This window comes from Neofelis nebulosa, chromosome X (genome assembly GCF_028018385.1).
Source record: "Neofelis nebulosa isolate mNeoNeb1 chromosome X, mNeoNeb1.pri, whole genome shotgun sequence".
NCBI lineage: Eukaryota > Metazoa > Chordata > Mammalia > Carnivora > Felidae > Neofelis > Neofelis nebulosa.
Genome location: NC_080800.1, coordinates 36,330,481 through 36,350,010, shown reverse-complemented (window position 1 = coordinate 36,350,010; position 19,530 = coordinate 36,330,481). Strand labels below are relative to the sequence as shown.

The following is a 19,530-nucleotide window of genomic DNA, read 5'->3' as shown; positions in this document are numbered from 1 at the left end:
ACAAAATCATCAATCATTAACATAAAAACGCTTCCAAGGGCCCCCATCTCCAGGTGTGGGGCAAGGCTTCATTATGATTCTAGGTTCCCTTGGAGACATGCAAGATGTGAGCAACCAGAAATACTTGTTACTCTTCCCCCTCCCCTATTTTCCAGGTTTGTACCACAGAGGGGCAGCAACTTAGACTGTCTGATTCCCAAGTTCAATACACCTCGGGAAAGACTCTGATTGGTCCATCCTGGGTAAGGTGTGCACATCTGGCCAATCAACCAGCGATAGTATATGTACATGCCTCTGTGTGTGAGTGTACCAATCTTTGGGGAATTAAAATGAAAGTTGCCTGTGGTAGGTTGGGTTCTCCAGTAAACTGACTCCGAGATGGAGTTTATAGTTTATTGCAGGATTGTTTATTAAGAAGCGCTCTGAGCAGTGAGTCAGAAAAAGAGAAATAAAAGGCATCCAAAATGGAAAGGAAGACGGGTGCCTGGTTAGCTCAGTCAGTTGGGCTTCCCGCCCTTACTTTCGTCTCAGGTCATGATCTCACAGTTTGTGAGTCGAGCCCCGCATCGGGCTCTGCTCTGACAGCGCGGAGCCTGCATGGGATTCTGTCTCCCTCCCTATCTGCCCTCCCCTGCTTGCTCTCTATCTTTCTCTCTCAAAATAAATAAATTTTAAAAAAATGGAAAGGAAGAAGTAAAATTGTCTTTGTTTGCAGATGATATGATCTTATACACAGAAAATCCTAAAGACTCCACCAAATAAACTGCTAGAACTAATCAACAGATTCAGTGAAATTGGAGGATACAAAATCAACATCCAGAAAACAGTTGTGTTTCTTTTTTTTATTTTTATTTAAAAAAATTTTTTTTTAACGTTTATTTATTTTTGAGACAGAGAGAGACAGAGCATGAAATGGGGAGGGTCAGAGAGAGAGGGAGACACAGAATCTGAAACAGGCTCCAGGCTCTGAGCTGTCAGCACAGAGCCCGATGCGGGGCTCAAACTCACGGACCGCGAGATCGTGACCTGAGCCGAAGTCGGCCACTTAACTGACTGAGCCACCCAGGCGCCCCAACAGTTGTGTTTCTATACACTAACAACAACAAAGCATCTGAAAAAGAAATAAAGAAAACAATCCCATTGACAATAGCATCAAAAACAATAAAATACTTGGTAATAAATTTAAGGAGGTGATAGATCTGTATACTGAAAACTACAAGACTGTGATGAAAGAAACTGAAGACTCAAATAAATGTAAAGATATTCTGTCCTCATGAATTGGAAATATTAATATTGTTAAGATGTCCACACTAGCCAAAACCATCTACAGATTCAATATAATCCCTATCAAAATTCCAATGGCAAAAAAAAAAATAAATAAATAAATAAATAAATAAAATTCCAATGGCATTTTTCACAGAAATAAAACAAACAATCTTAAAATTTGTATGGAACCATAAAAGACCCCTAATAGTCAAAGCAATTCTGAGAAAGAAGACTAAAGTTGGAGGCATTACATTTCCTGATTTTGAACTATACTATAAAGCTCTAGTTATCAAAACAATGTGGTATTGGCATAAAAATAGACACATTGACCAACTGAACAGAATCAAGAGCCCAGAAATAAACTCTCACACTAATATTTTACAAGAGAGCCAAAAATACCCATTGGGGAAAGGATAGCCTCTTCAATGAATGGTGTTGGGAAAACTGGATAACCACATGCAGAAGAATGAAATTGGACTCCTATCTTCCACCACTCCCCAAAATTAACATGAAATGGATCATAGACTTAAACATAAGACCTGAAACTGTAAAACTTCTCGAACAAAACACAGGAAAAAGCTCCTTGACATTGCTTGGCAGTGCTTTCCTGGACATGACCTCAAAAGCACAAACAACAAAATCGAAAATGGACAAGTGGGACTACAGCAAGCTAAAAAGTTTCTGCATAGTAAAGGAAACAATCAACAAAATGCAAAGGCAACCTACAGAATGAGAGAAAATATTTATGAATCATATATCTGATAAGGGCTAATATCCAAAATATATAGGGAACTCATACAGCTCAATAGCAGAAAAATTAAAAAAAATAAAAAAAATAATTCAATTGAAAATGGGCAGAGAGAGACACCTGGGTGGCTCAGTCACTTTTGATGTCAGCTCTGGTCATGGTCTTGTGGTTGTGGGATCGAGCCCTGTGTTAAGCTCTGCACTGACAGAGCGGAGCCTGCTTTGGATCTTTTCTTCCTCTCTCTCTGCCCCTCCTCTGCTCTCTCTTTCTCTCTCAAAATAAATCAATATTTTTTTTAATGGGCAAAGAACTTGAATAGACAGTTTTTGAAGGAAATCATGCAAATGGCCAACAGATATAGGAAAAGTTGCTTGACAACACTAATCATCAAGGAAATGTAAATCAAAACCAGAATGAGATATTACCTCATACCTGTTAGTGACTGTCATCAAAAAAAAAAAAAAACAAAAAAAAAAACCAAAAAAAAACACAAGAGAAAACAAGAGATACTGATTTCATCTCTTACAGATATGTACCCAGAAGTAGGACTGGTTCACATGTTAGTTTGATTTTAAATTTTGAGAAAAAGCTCAACTCAGGGAAACAGAGAGTTGAGTGGTGCTTACCAGGTGCTGGAGGTAGGGGAAATGGGGAGATACCGGTCAAAGGGTACAAACTTCCGGTTATAACACCAACAAGTTCTGGAGGTTTAATGTACAGCATGGTGATTATAGCTAATAATAGTTTATTATATACTTGAAGGTTGCTAAGACAATAAATCTTAAATGTTTTCACCATTAATAAATGGTAATTGTGTGATGGGATGGAAGTGTTAGCTAGTGCTACGGTTGTAATCATTTCACAATATATGAATGTATCAAATCAGCACGTTGTACACCTTAAATCTACAGAGTGTTATATGTCAATTATATCTTAATGAATCTGGGGAAAAATGCTCTCAGAATCAACACTGTGGGTATTGGGAGGGGAAGTAAGCAGGATTGGGGACAGGAAGCAGTCCAGTTTTGACCCAGGCATGATGACAGACCCGGCTGACCCTATAGGGAGCCCTGAAGTTAGAACAGTTCTGTGTTGTCCAAAGATGGATGGAGATGGCTGTATCTCTGCGATGATCAGTCATTGGATGTGGGCTACCCCCAGTGGCTCTATGCAGCTGAGGTGGACCCTAGAGGGTGGACGTCTAAGGACAGTCTGCTGACCATACTCTTGAAGTTGGACAACAAAAGGTAAGATCCGTGTAATGCACTACAGCATTCACCACGGTGCCCACTTGGCAAAATAAGCACAAGTAAATAAATAAATTCTAGGACATTTGAAACATAATGCCATATTGTACTTCAGAAACGTTATATCGCTTATATTAAATTTCAACCTGAAGGGGCCCCTGGGTGGCTCAGTCGGTTTAAGCGTCCCAACTTTGGCTCAGGTCATGATCTCACGTTTGGTGAGTTCAAGCCCCGCGTCGGGCTCTATGCTGACAGCTTGGAGCCTGGAGCCTACTTCGGATTCTGTGTCTCCCTCTCTCCCTGCCTCTCCCCCACTTGTGCTTGCTCTCTCTCTGTCTCTCTCTCAAAAAATTAAAAACTTCAAGCTTGATCTAGAATATTTAACAAATAAAATCTAATCAAACTAAAATCAAACAGAAATCTAAAATTAATTTAAAAGATAAACAGGTAATTCAACCAAGTTCTACTTTTAAAGCATGTTAGACATTTCTTACTCTAACTCAGAACACTTGCTGGGCACAGGAGAGCCACAAACAGGAGATAATTTTCTCCCTCTCTTTTGGGGCAATGAAGTAGGATCTAGAATTAATCAGTGTCAGTAGATAAAAATGGTAATGAGTTAAAAAAAAAACAAGTTCAGTGGGTACTATGCAGAAAAGATTCTATCAGTGTTTACTTTCATCATCCATTTAATAATTCTTATGTGAAGAATTAATTTCCTGTTACCAACACAAAGTTTATGTTACAATGCATCATTGTGCCCAATGAGAATTGTTAGGTGAGCCCAGTCACCTTCAGATTTGTGAGCAAAACAAACTATTGGTTTTAGGTCACCGTTTTGGGGTGGTTTATTATATCTGAACATGCCCTAAGCCCTTCAATCGGAGGAGCCCCCAGGGACACAGGCATCTTCTGTAGCCCAATTCCTCCATTTCTCCTAGTGGTTTCACCCCCCTCCTAGTTGCCTAGGTTTGAAACAGAGTCATTCTGTGCATACTTTCCTTCACCCCCCAGGACTGGTCAATTGCCAAGTCTCCTCAGTTCCATATTGCTTGCTTCTGTTTCATACCCTCCAGGCTCACTGTAATTATCTTGCTTTCCCTCCTGCCTGGATGATCACAGTAGTCTCCTAAGTTCTCTCTTTGCCTCCAGGCTTCCTCATTCCAATGCTCTGGCCTCTAAATCTTTAATGGTTCTCACAGCTTAAATACTAGCATTCAAGGTCTTTCCTCAACTGGCCCTTACCTTGCTGTGATGATTAACTGTATGTGTCAACTTGGCTGGGCCATGGGGTTCCAACATATTCCATCAAACATCATTCTGAGTATTTCTGTGAGGGTGTTTTTGGATGAGATTAACATTTAAATTAGTGGACTTTGAGTAAAACAGATTGCCCTCTATAATGTGGGTGGGCCTCATTCAATCACTTGATTGCCTGAATAGAACAAAAAGACCAGCCTCCCTGGAGCAAGAGAGAATTCCATAGCCGACCATCTCTGGACTTGGTCTGCAACATCAGTCTTCAAGGCTCTCTCTCAGCCCCTGACCTGCTCATGCTCTCTTCTCTCTCTCTCAAAATAAATAAATAAACTTAAAAAAATGCAGTAAGCATAAATATAACAAATAAGTAAATTCTAGAGTACTTTAGAAGGTGTGAGGTATAATAGAAAAAGTAAAAAAGGAGGAGAAAAAGGAGCAGGGGTTGAGGGGCATGGACTGCAATTTATAACTGGGTGGTTAGGGTAGGCCTCACTGACTAGGTAACATTTGAACAAAGACTTAAAGGTGAGAGAGTTAGTTATGCAGATACATGGAGAAAGAGAGGTCTAGACAGCATTGTTTAAGTGTCTTATAATGAGCATTTACTGCATTTGTTAACGCCACCACCCCTCAAGAGGTAATTATCATTTTATCTTCGATCACAATCTATTCATTTTCCCTGTTAATTGAACTTGACATAAATGGAACCACACAGTCTATACTCTTCTGTATTTGGCTTCTTTCACTTATCAGACTGTCTGTAATATTCATCCATTACTACTGTGTGCCAGTAATTTGTTCCTTTTTGTGCCTGTATATTATTCTATTGCATGGATACGCCTGCAATGCATTGATCCATTCTCTTGTGGATGGACATTTGGGTTGTTTCCAATGTTTACTACTCTGAATAGTGCTGCTATGCATATTCTTACACATGTAGTTTGGTGGACATATGCACTCATTTCTCTTGGGTATGTACCAAGGAGTGGGATTGCTGGGTCATAAGGTAGGCATATATTTAACTTTGGTAATTTTGTAAAATTGTTTTCCAAAGTGGTTGTATCAATTTATACTCCCACCAAGTTGTGCCAATTGCCCTACATCCTTTGGTATCAGTAGATATAGATATAGATATAGATATAGATATAGATATAGATATAGATATATGGGGAGAGGAGAGAGAAAGAGAGAGAGAGATTTGACATATCATGTTGTGCAAGTTTAAGGTGTAGGACATACAGATTTGATACATTTATATTGCTATATGATCTCCATGGTAGCATTAGACTACACCTGTATCATGTTACATAACTACCATTTCTTCTGGCGCCGGGAACAGTTAAGATCCACTCTTTCAGCAAGTTTAATGTTTATAATACAATTTTGTTGTCTATAATGACTGTACTGTGTATTAGGTCTCTAGGACTTATCACTCTACTAGTTACAAGTGTGTACCCTTAAACATCTCTCCTATTCCCTCACACCTCAGCCCCTGGTAATCAACATCCTACTATCTGCTTTAATGAGTTTTTCTTTAGATTCCACATATAAGGATATCATATATGTGACAAACAACTTTAGGACTAGTGTGCTTTACATACTTTAACGTATGTGTGCTATACCTCAATTTTAAAAAGCTGATTCAGAAAAGTGGAGCTCTCAATGTGAAAACGTCTCAGGAGTACTTTTATCAATTTATTGTTATATAATTTTCCTTTATATGTGTATCTAAAAGTGATGTATGATAAAAAATAAATGTCCAAATACACCCAAAAGAACCCTTTCCATAAATACAAAATTAAAACTCTAAGTGATCAAAAACACACATTTTTGTCCACATATGTTCAAATTCAGAGGGACCACACATGATCACTCATTTCCCAGTGCGATAGAAAAATGCCCAACCAACTCATTAGAATCCATCCCAGAAGTTTAATGCTGAAGCTTCATCCGTGGGGCCTTTAAGGCACTGTCCAGAGAGGGGCTGGCAGGTGCATGGCTGAGCCTGTAAAGGCTGACCAAGGTCACTGACAAATACTTGGCGAAGGTCAGTGATTGAGTTACCTTGCCAGCTCCTAACCTGGTTCATTTGTAGGCTTCAGGCTTCTGGCTACACTGTGGAAGAGCTTCTATTGTGACTTCATGATAATGCCCAGCTCCACGCTGCCCCCTGCCCCCCACCCCCTCATGCTCCACCCACAGGATCTGGGGCAGCCTGGTGCTGTCACACTCTCTCAACTCCAACTAGGACCAACCTCTGAATTCCCTTCCTACCATGTTCTGTCTTTCCTCGAGTGTACTGGAATAGGATACCTCAGCAAACTGTCTCGAAAACAGCTAAAGCATTTACCATATTTCACAAACTCGGGGCCCAGCATGTAAAGTCGCTGCTAGGTCAGGATCTGATAAGAGTTTTATCTCAAAGACTTACCCAAAGATAGTACATGGAGTTCAATTTTCGTTGCTCCCCATGACTAGATTGTGGAGATTTAAGCTTGATTTCATCAGCTGTTCTTTTGTATAGTTTTAAAAATCAAGAATAATGTTCATTTTGTTTCACATAAAAACTAGGGCTCCTTCCTGCATTTTAATCCAATTCTCAGAACTGTCATTAGGCTTTAAATTCAATTCACAGATATAGTGTTTAGAGATTTTTTTTTCCCCCTCACTGAGATTTAGTATATTATTTGTTCCCCACCCATGTGATTTCCAAGTCTCTAAAATGTATAAATTATTTATGGTCCAGATGGTGATCTGATACTTTGCCTCTCAAAACGTTCTGCTCTTTTTCTGCTTGCATAAATGTTCAATTACAAAATCCAGGTTGGTCTTTAGGTACTAGTATAATAGCCCAAGGCATTTTTTATTACAAATAAACACCCCAGTTTTAAGCAACCATTTTTCCCCCTTTGACTTTCATGGCTCAGAATTAAAAACTATTCTTCTCTGGGAGCTACCAAGTTAAGGAACAGAAAAGGGGGAAAATCCTTTTTATTTTCTTGCTGGGTGGAGGGTGGTTCTTGGCCAAATTAAAAATGTCCAAGTTTCAAAATGAGAGGCTGTGAATAGAATGGTAATTGTTCCCCCAACATACTTTTAGTCTTATTTTTTAATTTAATTTTTATTTTTTGTAGTAATAGAAACCCTGAACTTAAGAAGGTAAAATGGCTTCCCAGGATAGAGACTACATTACCCACCTTCCTTTACAGCTAGGTATGGTCATATGATGGCATTCTGGCTAACCAAACGGGAGCACAACTGATATGTGCAATTTGTGGGTCATGTTCTTAAAGGAGCAGAGGTTCCTGCCCCCATCTCTTCCTACTTCTTGCTGGCTAGAAAAGATATGTGCTAACGAGCCATCTTGGACTCTATGCACAAAGCTCCACCCAATCATGGCAGTTCCATAAGACAGAGGAGCCTGAGAACCAGCCTGGTGCCGACAGAGCAGCCCCAGACTACATATGCTCAGATGTTGTTAACATGAGGGAGTAATGAACTGCTTTCTGTCATGTAAGACATTATTATTTTGGCTCTCTCTATATATTATATATAGCTAAAACTATATATAGTCTAGTGAAAATCACTGATACTTAGGCAGAATTATAGAAAATTTTGATTAAAAGCCTAGAAAAATGAGCAATAAAAGTTTTCATTGTCCATTTGCAGTTAAGGGTTGGAAAAAGCATTGATGGATTTTTCTTGATATATTGTCATAAGCGTTTTTTGACTAAATGCTTGAAGAAAAGTCTTTCAAGTCTGAGGCTAAAGGTCTTTTTGCCTCCTCTTAAGACTGCATCAGGGACTGATTCAGCACTTAGAATTAAATCAGGAAGTTTCTCTTGGGGCGCCTGGGTGGCGCAGTCGGTTAAGCGTCCGACTTCAGCCAGGTCACGATCTCGCGGTCCGTGAGTTCGAGCCCCGCGTCAGGCTCTGGGCCGATGGCTCGGAGCCTGGAGCCTGTTTCCGATTCTGTGTCTCCCTCTCTCTCTGCCCCTCCCCCGTTCATGCTCTGTCTCTCTCTGTCCCAAAAATAAATAAAAAAAAAAAACGTTGAAAAAAAAAAAAAAAATCAGGAAGTTTCTCAAATACATCACAATGGGTCTTAAATACACCAGAAAGGGTTGCTCACATATCAGCAAGGGTCTCAAAGAAGTTAGGAAGGGTCTCAATGTTATCAGAAAGAGTCTCAAACAAAACAAAACGGGTCTCAAAGATGTCAGGAAAAGTTCCAGTGTCCTTATGTATATAAGGATGGGTCTCAAATAGGTCAGGAAGACACTCACATAAATCGGGAAGAGGGTGAAATAAGTGAAGAAGAATCTGAACTAGGTAGGGAAGGATCAAAAACATGTTAGGATGGAGAAGTCAGAAAGAGTCTCAAAAAAGAAGGAAGCGCTCAGGGCAGAACCATGGTAGCTGGCAAGATTAAGCACCTTATGAAAGGCAGCAAAAAGGGAGCCACGAAGAAAGTGATCCAATTTCTAAGAAAGATTGGTATGATGTGAAAACACCAGCTATGTTCAATTAATAATAAATATTGGAAAAACACTCATGACAAGAATTCAAGGAAGCAAAATTTTATCTGATGGCCTCAAGGGTAGTGTTTTTGAAGTGAATCTTGCTGAACTGAATGATAAAATTGCATGTAGAAAATTAAAGCTAACTACTGAGGATATACCGGGCAAAAATTGCCTGACTTACTTCCATGGCAGAGATCTTACCTGTGACAAAATATGCTCCATAGTTAAAAACAAAAACAAAAACAAAAAAAAAGCAGCCAATGATTAAAACTCATGTCAATGTCAAGACTACTGAAGGTTATTTGCTTCACCTACTCCGTGTTGGTTTTCCTAAAAATTGTAACAATCAGATTTAGAACAGCTCTTACATCTAGCACCAATAGGTCTGCCAAATCCAGAAGATAATATAAATCATGACCCTAGAGGTGCAGACAAATGACTTAAAAGAAGTGGCCAATAAACTGATTCCAGACGGTACTGGGAAAGACACAGAAAATGTTTGCCAATGTATTTATCCACTCCATGACATCTTTGTTAGAAAAGTAAAAATGATGAAGAAGCCCAAGTTTGAATTGGGAAAACTCATGGTGTTTCATGGTAACGGTAGTCATCCTGAAAAAGCTACTGAGGATGAGGCAGGTGCTGAAGTTGAACAAGCTGATGAATATGAGCCATCAGTCTAAAAATATGCTTAAAATTCAGACTTTCAATGGTGACAAATAAAAAGTCTCATTTGTGAAAAGAAGAAGAAGAAGAAGAAGAAGACGAAGAAGAAGAAGAAGAAGGAGGAGGAGGATTGATCTCAAACATGTCAAACAGTGTCTCAGTCATCCTGGAAGAATCTCAAATAGGAAGGAGGAGTCTTAAACACCTCAGGAAAGATCTCAGGCAAGTCAGAAATTGTCTCAAATATGTCAGAAAGAGTCTCAAGTCAAGAAAAATCTCAAATACTTCTTTTTTTTTTTTAATTTTTTTTTTCAACGTTTTTTATTTATTTTTGGGACAGAGAGAGACAGAGCATGAACGGGGGAGGGGCAGAGAGAGAGGGAGACACAGAATCGGAAACAGGCTCCAGGCTCCGAGCCATCAGCCCAGAGCCTGACGCGGGGCTCGAACTCACGGACCGCGAGATCGTGACCTGGCTGAAGTCGGACGCTTAACCGACTGCGCCACCCAGGCGCCCCTCAAATACTTCTTAAAGAGTCTCAAATAAGTGAAGAAGGGCACTAAATAATAAGGAAGTGTCTGAAGTAGAAAGGAATCATTTTGAATAGTCAGAAAAAGGTCAAATACATCAGAAAAGGTCTTAAGCAAGCTGTTAAAGGTTTCAAATATGTCATGAAGGGCCCCAAATAAAATGGAAGAATCTCAAAAAATTATGAATGCTCTCAAATGGATCAGGAAGCATCTCAAACAAGTCATAAAAGGTCTCGAACATGTTAGGAAGGGTCTCAAAGTCACCAGGAAGAGTTTTAGATACACCAGGAAGGGACTCAGACAAGAAGGGTCCAAATACATCAGGAAGAGTCTCAAATATTTCAAGAAAGGTCTTAAGCAGTCGGTAAGAGATTCAAATACATAAGGAAGGGTCACAAACTCATATGGTAATGTCTTAGTGACTTTTGAAAGGATCTCCTACTGACAGAACAGTCTTTAATATGTTGTAAGGGATATCAAAAAAGTCATGGGGGGTAGCAAACAAGTCAAAAAGGACTGTTCACATGGTAGGTGTCTTAACATCATTAGGAAGTCTCAATCAATAATGGTCCTAAATAAGTCAGAAAGTGGCTCAAACAGGTTATCAAGTCAAATATTTTAGGAGTCTCAACCACGTCAGAAAGAGTTTCAAGAAAGTTAATTGTTTCAAATGCAACAAGGAGGCTCTCAAATAGGTTAGAAAGGGTCTCAAACTCACCAGCATTGATTTCAAGCAGCAAGAAGGGGTCTCAAATTCAAGAAGCCTTTGGAACAAGTCAGGAAGAGTTTCAAACAAGTCAAGATGAGTCTCAAATACACCATAAAAAGTCTCAAATATGTCAGGTGTCTCAAACATATCATGAAGTATATCATACAAGTCAGAATAGATCTCAAACATGAAAGGAAGGCTCTCAAAGTTATCAGGAAGTTTCACATACATCAAGGAGGGCCTCAAACACATCATGAAGCATCTCAGATATGTCTGGAAGAGTCAAATATGTCAGGAAAGTTATCTAGTACATCTGGAAGGGTCTCAAGAAAGTCAGGAAGGGCATAAATATTGTGAGGAAGAGTCTTAGGACAGGTCTCAAACGTTTCAGTAAGAATATTAACCAAGTAAGAATGAGTGTCAAACAAGTCAAGAAGGGTATAAAATATGACAGGAAGGGCCTCAAAGTCATCAGGAAGAGTCTCAAATGGAGGAAGGGTCTCAGACAAGTCAGGGAGGGTCTCAAATAATCAGAAAGAGGCATTAACATTTCAGGAAGTATCTCAACTAGGCAGGGAGCCTCACACATAATCAGGAAAAGACTTTGACATGTCAGGAAGAGTCTTACACAAGTGAAGAACTTTCTCAATCATGTAGGGAGGAATAAAACAAACCCAGAAAGACCTCACTCAAATTAGGAAGAGTCTCAAACAGAAAAGGAGATTCTCATATGTGGCTGGAAGGATCTGAACATGTCAAGAAGAGTCTCCAGAAGTTGGGAAATGTCTCAAGCAAGTCAGAATGATCTGAAATACACCATGAAGAGTCTGAAACAAATCACGAAAGGCCCTAAACATGTCAGAAAGTCTTTTTTTGTCTCTTTATTTTTACAACAGCTTCATTGAGATATAATACACATATCATACAATCTATCTATTTAAAGTATACAATTCAATGGCTTTTAGTATATCCACATATGTGTATAACCATCACCACAGTCAATTTTACAACATTTTTATCACTTTAAAAAGAAACCTTATATCCTTTGTTTATCACCCCCCTAATTCCCTGCCCCCCGCCCCAGCCCTAAGCAACCACTAATCTAATTTCTGTCTCTATAGATTTTCCTATTCTGGACTTTCATATGAGTTGAACCATATAATGTGTGGTCTTTTTTGATTGGCTTCCTTCACTTAGCATAATGTTTTCAAGGTTCACCTATGTTGTAGCACGCATCTCTCCTTTTTTTCAGTGGCCAAATAATATTCCATTGCATGGATATACCACATTTATTTCTCCATTTATCCATTGATGGACATTTGAGTTTGTTTCCACTTATTGGCTATTATGAATAATAATAGTAATAAACACTCATGTACAGGTTTTTGTTTTCACTCCTTTTGACTACATACATAGGAATGGAAGTGTGGGTCATATGGTAACTCTATATTTAATTGTTTGAGGAAATGCCAGACTGTTTCCCAAAGCAACTGCACCATTTTACCGTGTCACCAGCAGTGTACGAGAGTTCCAATTTCTCTACATCCTTGCCAACGCTTGTTATCTGACTGATTTTAGCCATCCTAGTGGTTGAGAAGTGATATCTTGTTGTGGTTTTGATCAGAAAGTCTTATACACACCAGGAAGGGTCTTAAACAAGTAATGGTCTCAAAGTGTGAGGAAAAGTCTCAAACAATGTAAGAAAAGGATACAAAGTAGTCACAAAAAATTTTAAATCCCTCAGAATGGGTCTCACACAGAAAGAGAATCTCCAATATGTCAGAAAAGGTCTCAATAAGTTAGGAAGGATTAAAAACATGTCAAGAGTCATGCCAAACATATCAGAAATTGTTCATTACAAGTGTAGAGAAATAAAATTGATCTTTGTATATTGATCTTGCATTCTGCAACCTTGATTAATTAATTAGTTCTAATATATTTATATATTATATTCTAATATATATATATTTTTAAAATGTTTTTTTATTTTTGAGAGAGAGAGAGAGAGCAAGCAGGAGAGGGGCAGAGAGGGGGAGGGACAGATGATCTGATGTGGGCTCCGACTCACTATCTGTGAGATCACGACCTGAGCCAAATTTGGACGCCCAATCAACTGAGCCATCCAGGCGCCCCACTAATATATGTATTTTAGTGTGCTCCTTAGGATTTTCTTTTTTTTCTTTTTTGAAAAATGTTTATTTCTTTTTATAGAAAGCTTATGAAAGAAATTGAAGAAGAAACAAAGAAATAGAAAAAACATCCCATGCTCATGGATTAGAAGAACAAATATTGTTAAAATGTCAATATTACCTAAAGCAATCTACACATTCAATGCAATCCCTACCAAAATAAGACCAGCATTCTTCACGGAGCTAGAATAAACAATCCTAAAATTTTCATGGGACCAGAAAAGACCCCGAATAGCAAAAGTAATGTTGAAAAAGAAAACCAAAGCGGGAGGCATCACAGTTCCAGATTTTAAACTGTATTACAAAGATGAAATCATCATGACAGTATGATGCTGGCACAATAACAGACACATAGATCAATGGAATAGAATAGAGAACCCAGAAATGGACCCATAAATGTATGGCCAACTAATCCTTGACAAAGCAGGGAAGAGTATCCAATGGAAAAAAAGTCTCTTCAGCAAATGGTGCTGGGAAAACAGGACAGCAACATGCAGAAGAATGAAACTGTACCACTTTCTTATACCATACACAAAAATAAATTCAAAATAGATGAAAGACTTAAATGTGAGACAGGAAACCATCAAAATCCTAGAGGAGAGGGGCACCTGGGTAGCTCAGTGGGTTAAGCATCTGACTTCAGATCAGATCATGATCTTGCGATTCGAGAGTTCAAGTCCCACATTGGGCTCTGCGCTGACAGCTCAGAGCCTGGAGCCTGCTTCTGATTCTGTGTCTCCCTCTCTCTCTGTCCCTCCTCTGCTCATGCTCAGTCTCTCTCTGTCTCTCAAAAATGAATAAATGTTAAAAAAAGTTTTTAAAAATCCTAGAGGAGAAAACAGGCAGCAACCTTTTTGACCTCGGCCATAGCAGCTTCTTGCCTGATATGTATGTCTCCAGAGGCAAGGGAAATGAAAGTAAACATAAACTATTTGGATCTCATCAAGAGAAGAAGCTTCTGCAGGGTGATGGAAACAATAAACAAAACTAAAAGGCATCTGATGGAATGGGAGAAGATATTTGCCAGTGAAATATCAGAAGGGTTAGGATCCAAAATCTATAAAGAACTTACAAACTCAAAACCCAAAAAACAAATAATCCAGTGAAGGAATGGGCAGAAGACATGAATAGGCACTTTTCCACAGAAGACATCCAGATGGCTAACAGACACATGAAAAGATGCTCAACATCATTCATCATCAGGGAAGCACAAATCAAAACCACAATGAGATACCACCTCATACCTGTCAGAATGGCTAACAGTAACAACTCAGGCAACAACAGATGTTGGCAAGAATGTGGAGAAAGGGGAACCCTTTTGCTCTGTTGGTGGGAATGCAAACTGGTGCAGCCACTCAGGTAAACAGTATGGAGGTTTCTCAAAAAATTAAAAATACAACTACCTTATGACCCAGCAATTGCACTACTAGGTATTTATCCAAAGGATATAAAAATGCTGATTCCAAGGGGCACATGCACTCTAGTATTTATAGCAGCACTATCAACAATAGCCAAAGTATGGAAAGAGCCTAAATGTCCATTGACTGATGAATGGATAAAGAAGATGTGGTGTGTATATATATATATATATATATATATATATATATATATATATATGGAATACTACTTGGTGGTGAAAAAGAACGAAACCTTGCCATTGGCAACAACATGGATGGAACTAGAGGGTATTATGCTAAGCAAAATAAGTCAGTCAGAGAAAGATGGGTACCATATGATTTCACTCATATGTGGAATCTGAGAAACACAACAGATGAACATAGGGGAAGGGAAGGAAAAATAAGATAAAAAACAGAAAGGGAGGCAAGCCATAAGAGACTTGCTATTGTTGGGTAAAGTGTTCTGTGGGTATCTGGGTATCTGGGTATCTGGTATCTTAAATTTTGTTGGTTTATTGTGCTGTTCAAGTCTTCTATTTCCTTGTTGATCATCTTCCAGTTAGATCTTTTGCCCAATTATTCTATCCATTATTTAATGGGAGCTATTGAAGTCTTCAACTATTATTGTTGACTTGAATATTCCCCTTTGATGTTTGTCAATTTTTGCTTCATGTATCTTGCGTTGTTAGGTCATATATGTTTACAATTGTTATACCTTCCACCTATATTAACCCTTATTACAAAATATACAGTTTTATCTCTAGGATCATTAAAATTTTTTTTTAAACCTATTTATTTGATATTAGCAGAGTCACTCCAGGTTTCTTGTGGTTGCTGTTTGCACTATGTATCTTTGTCCATCCTCTTACTTTGAAAGTATTTGTCTTTGAATCTAAATTGTGACAGCAGACAGTTGGATCTTGTATTTTAATCCAGTCTGATAATCTCTGCTTTTTATTGGATTGTTCAACCCATTCACATTTCGTGTTATCATTAATATAGCTAGAATCATGGTTGCCATTATACCTTTGGTTTTCTACATATGTCATGTCTCTTGTTCATTTATTCCTTGTTACTGCTTTCTTTTGCATTAAGTATTTTCTAAGTAACATCTTAATTACTTTAATGATCTTTTTCACATTTTTTAGTTATTTCCTTAGTGGTTGCTCTAGAGATTTCCCTACACACCTTAACTTATCAGAATTTATTTCAGCTTTACATAAACTTAATTTCAGTGAGATATAGAAATATTACTCCTTTATAGCTCTATTTCATTTCCTCCTGTTTTGTGCCATTATTGTTATATATATTATATCTTATATGTGTAACAAACCCAATAATACATCGCTGTAATTATTACTTTATGTATGTAATTTTTTGTCTTTTAAAGAAGCTGAGAGAAAGGAGAGCAAGTACATATTTATGCCATTATATTATTGTAATCAAAATATATGAGTATATTAACCTTACTATTTACCATTTCAAATTCTCTTCACTTGTCCCTATGGATTTTTGTTACCATATTGTGTCATTTCCTTTGTCCAATGCACCCTAGGTAATACCCACTTCCTTTGTGCTATTATTGGCAAATATATTACAATTCTATATGTTACAGGCCCAGTAATACAATTATATACATATTGTTTTATATAATTACTTTTAAAATCAGTTGAGAGAAGAAAGAGGAAATATGCATTCCTACCATCTTCTCTAAGTACATAATTACTTTTACTGCTATTTTCAGTTTTGTTTGTATGATTTCAAATGGCTGGGGTCACTTACTTTCAACCTGAAGAAATTCCTTTGGCATTTCTTGTAAGAGTGGTGTTCTAGCAATAAATTCTCTCAGTTCTTGATTCTCTGGGAATGTCTTTATTTCATCATTTTTGAACTATATCTAGCTTTAAACATATTGAACTTTTTGAACATATCTACCTTTACTAGGTATAGGATTCTTGGTAGACAGTTTTCTTTTTTCCCTTTGAGCACTTTGAATATGTCATCCCATTGTTTTTTGGGTTCTATTGTTTCTGCTAAGAAGTTAACTGCTATTCTTATTGGGGTTTTCTTTTAAGTGTGAGGCATCTTTCTCATGTTGTTTTCAAGATTTTATTCTTGTTTTTCTCTGGCTTTCAGTAATTTTACTGTGAAACATCTGTTTATGGATATTCAAAAGACCAAAGTTTATCCTATTTGGAGTTTGCTGAACTTCTTGGATGTAAAGGATTTTCACCAAACTTAGGAATTTTTCAGAGATCGTTTTTTTTGAATATTTTTTTTCTGCTCGTTTCTCTTCCCTCCTCCTGGTATTCCCATTATACGGATGTTGGTGTGCTTTAATGGTGGACTAAATTTCTGAAATTTTGTTTATTTTCCTTCATTCTGTCTTCTCTTTGTTTTCCAGACTGCATAATCTCCATTGATCTACCTTTATGTTCACTAATTCTTATCCCAGTTCAAGGCTACTTTTGAACTCCTCTAGTGAATTTCTCATTTCAGTTATTGTATATTCTTTTCTAACATATGCATTTAATGCTATAAATCTCCCTATAAGCACTGTTTTTGCTTTGAATTTGAATCCACAAATTTTGGTAAATTGTGTTTTCATTTTCATTTAGTTGAAAATGTTTTATTTATTTTAACTTTTTAAAAAAAGTTTATTTATTTGTTTCTGAGAGAGAGAGCGCATGGAAGGGGTAGAGACAAAGGAAGAGACAGAATCCCAAGCAGATTCCACACTTTCAACACAGAGCCTGATGTGGGGCTTGAACTCATGAACTGAGATCGTGACCTGAGCTGAAGTTAGGCATTTAAGTGAATGAGCTTCCCAGGAGCTGCCAAAAATGTTTTATTTATTTACAAAATGTTATTTATTTAAGTAATCTCTACACCCAATGTGGGGCTTGAAATCACAACCCCAAAATCAAGAGTTGCACACTACTCCAACTGAGCCAGCAACACGCACCTAGTTAAAAATGTTTTAATATTTCTCTTGAGATTTCTTCTTTGATCCACGTGCTATTTCTAAGAATGTTAGTTAATTGCCACATATTTTATAATTTTCCAGTTACTTTCCTGTTATTGATTCTAGTTTAACTCCACTGTTGTCTGGGAGCAGGCAACATATGATTTCTATTCTTTTAAATTTGTTAATGTGTGTTTTATAGCCCAGAATATGGTCTGTCTTGGTGAATGATCCATATGATTTTGAGAAGAATGTGTATTCTGCTGTTGTTAGATAAAGTAGTCTATAGATGTCAATTATATCAAGTTGATTCATGGTATTGTTGAATTCAACTATGTTCTAACTGGTTTTCTGCAAGCAGAATCTGTCCATTTCTGATAGTGTTGAAGTCTTCAACTATGATTGTGGACTCATCTATTTCTCTTTGCAATTCCATTAGTTTGGGTCTCACATAGTTCAACCTTCTATTGTTAGGCACATACATGTTAAGGATTGTTACATCTTTTTGGACAATTGACCCCATTATCATTGTGTAATGCCCTTTATTCTTGATAATGTTCCTTGTTTTGAAGTTTACTCTGTCTGAAGTTAATATAACTATTCTTGCTTTCTTTTTTTTTTTAAAGTTCATTTATTTAATCTCTACATCATCCAACATGGGGCTTGAATTCACGACCCTGAGATCAAGAGTTGCATGCTCTTCCAACTGAGCCAGCCAGGTGCTCCTCCTGCTTTTTTTTGGATCAGTGTTAGCATGTACATTTTTCTCCATCCAATTACTTTTGATCTATATGTGTCTTTACATTTAATTTTTTTTAATGGTTATTTATTTTTGAGAGAGAGAGAGAGATAGACAGAGTGCGAGCAGGGGAGGGGCAAAAAAGAGGCAGACACAGAATCCAAAGCAGGCTCCAGGCTCTGAGCTGTCAGCACAGAGCCTGATGCAGGGCTTGAACTCATGAACTGTGAGATCATGACCTGAGCCAAAGTCGGACACTCAACTGACTGAGCCACCCAGGCACCCCTATGGCTACATTTAAAGTGGGTTACTTTATTTCTAATTTTGAAAAATTAATATTATTATTTTTAAGTAATCTCTATGCCCACTGTGGGGCTCAAACTCACAATCCTGAGATCAAGAGTTGCATGCTCTACCCACTGAGCCAGCAAGGCACCCCTAAAGTTGCTTTCTTATAGACATATAGTTGGGCCTTGGTTTTGATTCACACTGACAATCTCTTTTAATTGGCACACGTAGACCATTGACATTCCAAGTGATTGATATAGTTGGATTAATAATTACCATATTTGTTACTATTTTCTATTTCTTGCCTTTTTTTGTTCCTATTTTTGTCTTCCACTATTTTTCTGCCTGTGATTAAAAAAAATGTTTTGTAAGTTTATTTATCGATTTTGAGATAGAGAGAGAGAGAGAGAGAGAGAGAGAATGAGGGGGAGAGGGGCATATAGAGAGGGAGAGAGAGAATCCCAAGCGCGCTCCATGTTCAGCCTGCCATGGGGCTCGATCTCATGACTCTAAGATCATGACCTGAGCTGAAATCAAGAGTCAGATGCTTAACCGATTGGGCCACCCAGGTGCCCATGTCAATGTTAATTGAACATTTTGTATAATTCCATTTTTTCTCCTTTCTTAGCATATTGGTCATATATAATTTTTTAGCTTTTTTTTTTTTTAGCGGTTGCTCTAGAGTTTGCAATATACATTTACAGCTAATTCAAATCCACTTTCAAATAACAATATGCCACTGCACAGGTAGTGTGAGTACCTTTTAATAAGAAAACAATCCTAATTCTTCCTTCCCATCCCTTGTATCATTGCTGTCATTCATTTCACTTACATGTAAGGTTACATAAGTATATATTTATATATACGATATATACATAAGCATACATAATCGAATATGTTGTTGATATTGTTTTTAAGAAACTGCTATTTGTTAGATCAATTACAAATAAGAAAAGCAGGGGTGCCTGGGCGACTCAGTTGGCTGAGCATTGGACTTTGGCT

General features: G+C 37.7%; 1 pseudogene; it reads left to right on the top strand.

Moving 5' to 3' along the window:
• The first annotated feature begins 8,933 nt into the window (after nucleotides 1-8,933).
• On the top strand, nucleotides 8,934-9,727 carry LOC131502049 (small ribosomal subunit protein eS1-like; annotated as a pseudogene).
• The last annotated feature ends 9,803 nt before the right edge of the window (nucleotides 9,728-19,530 follow it).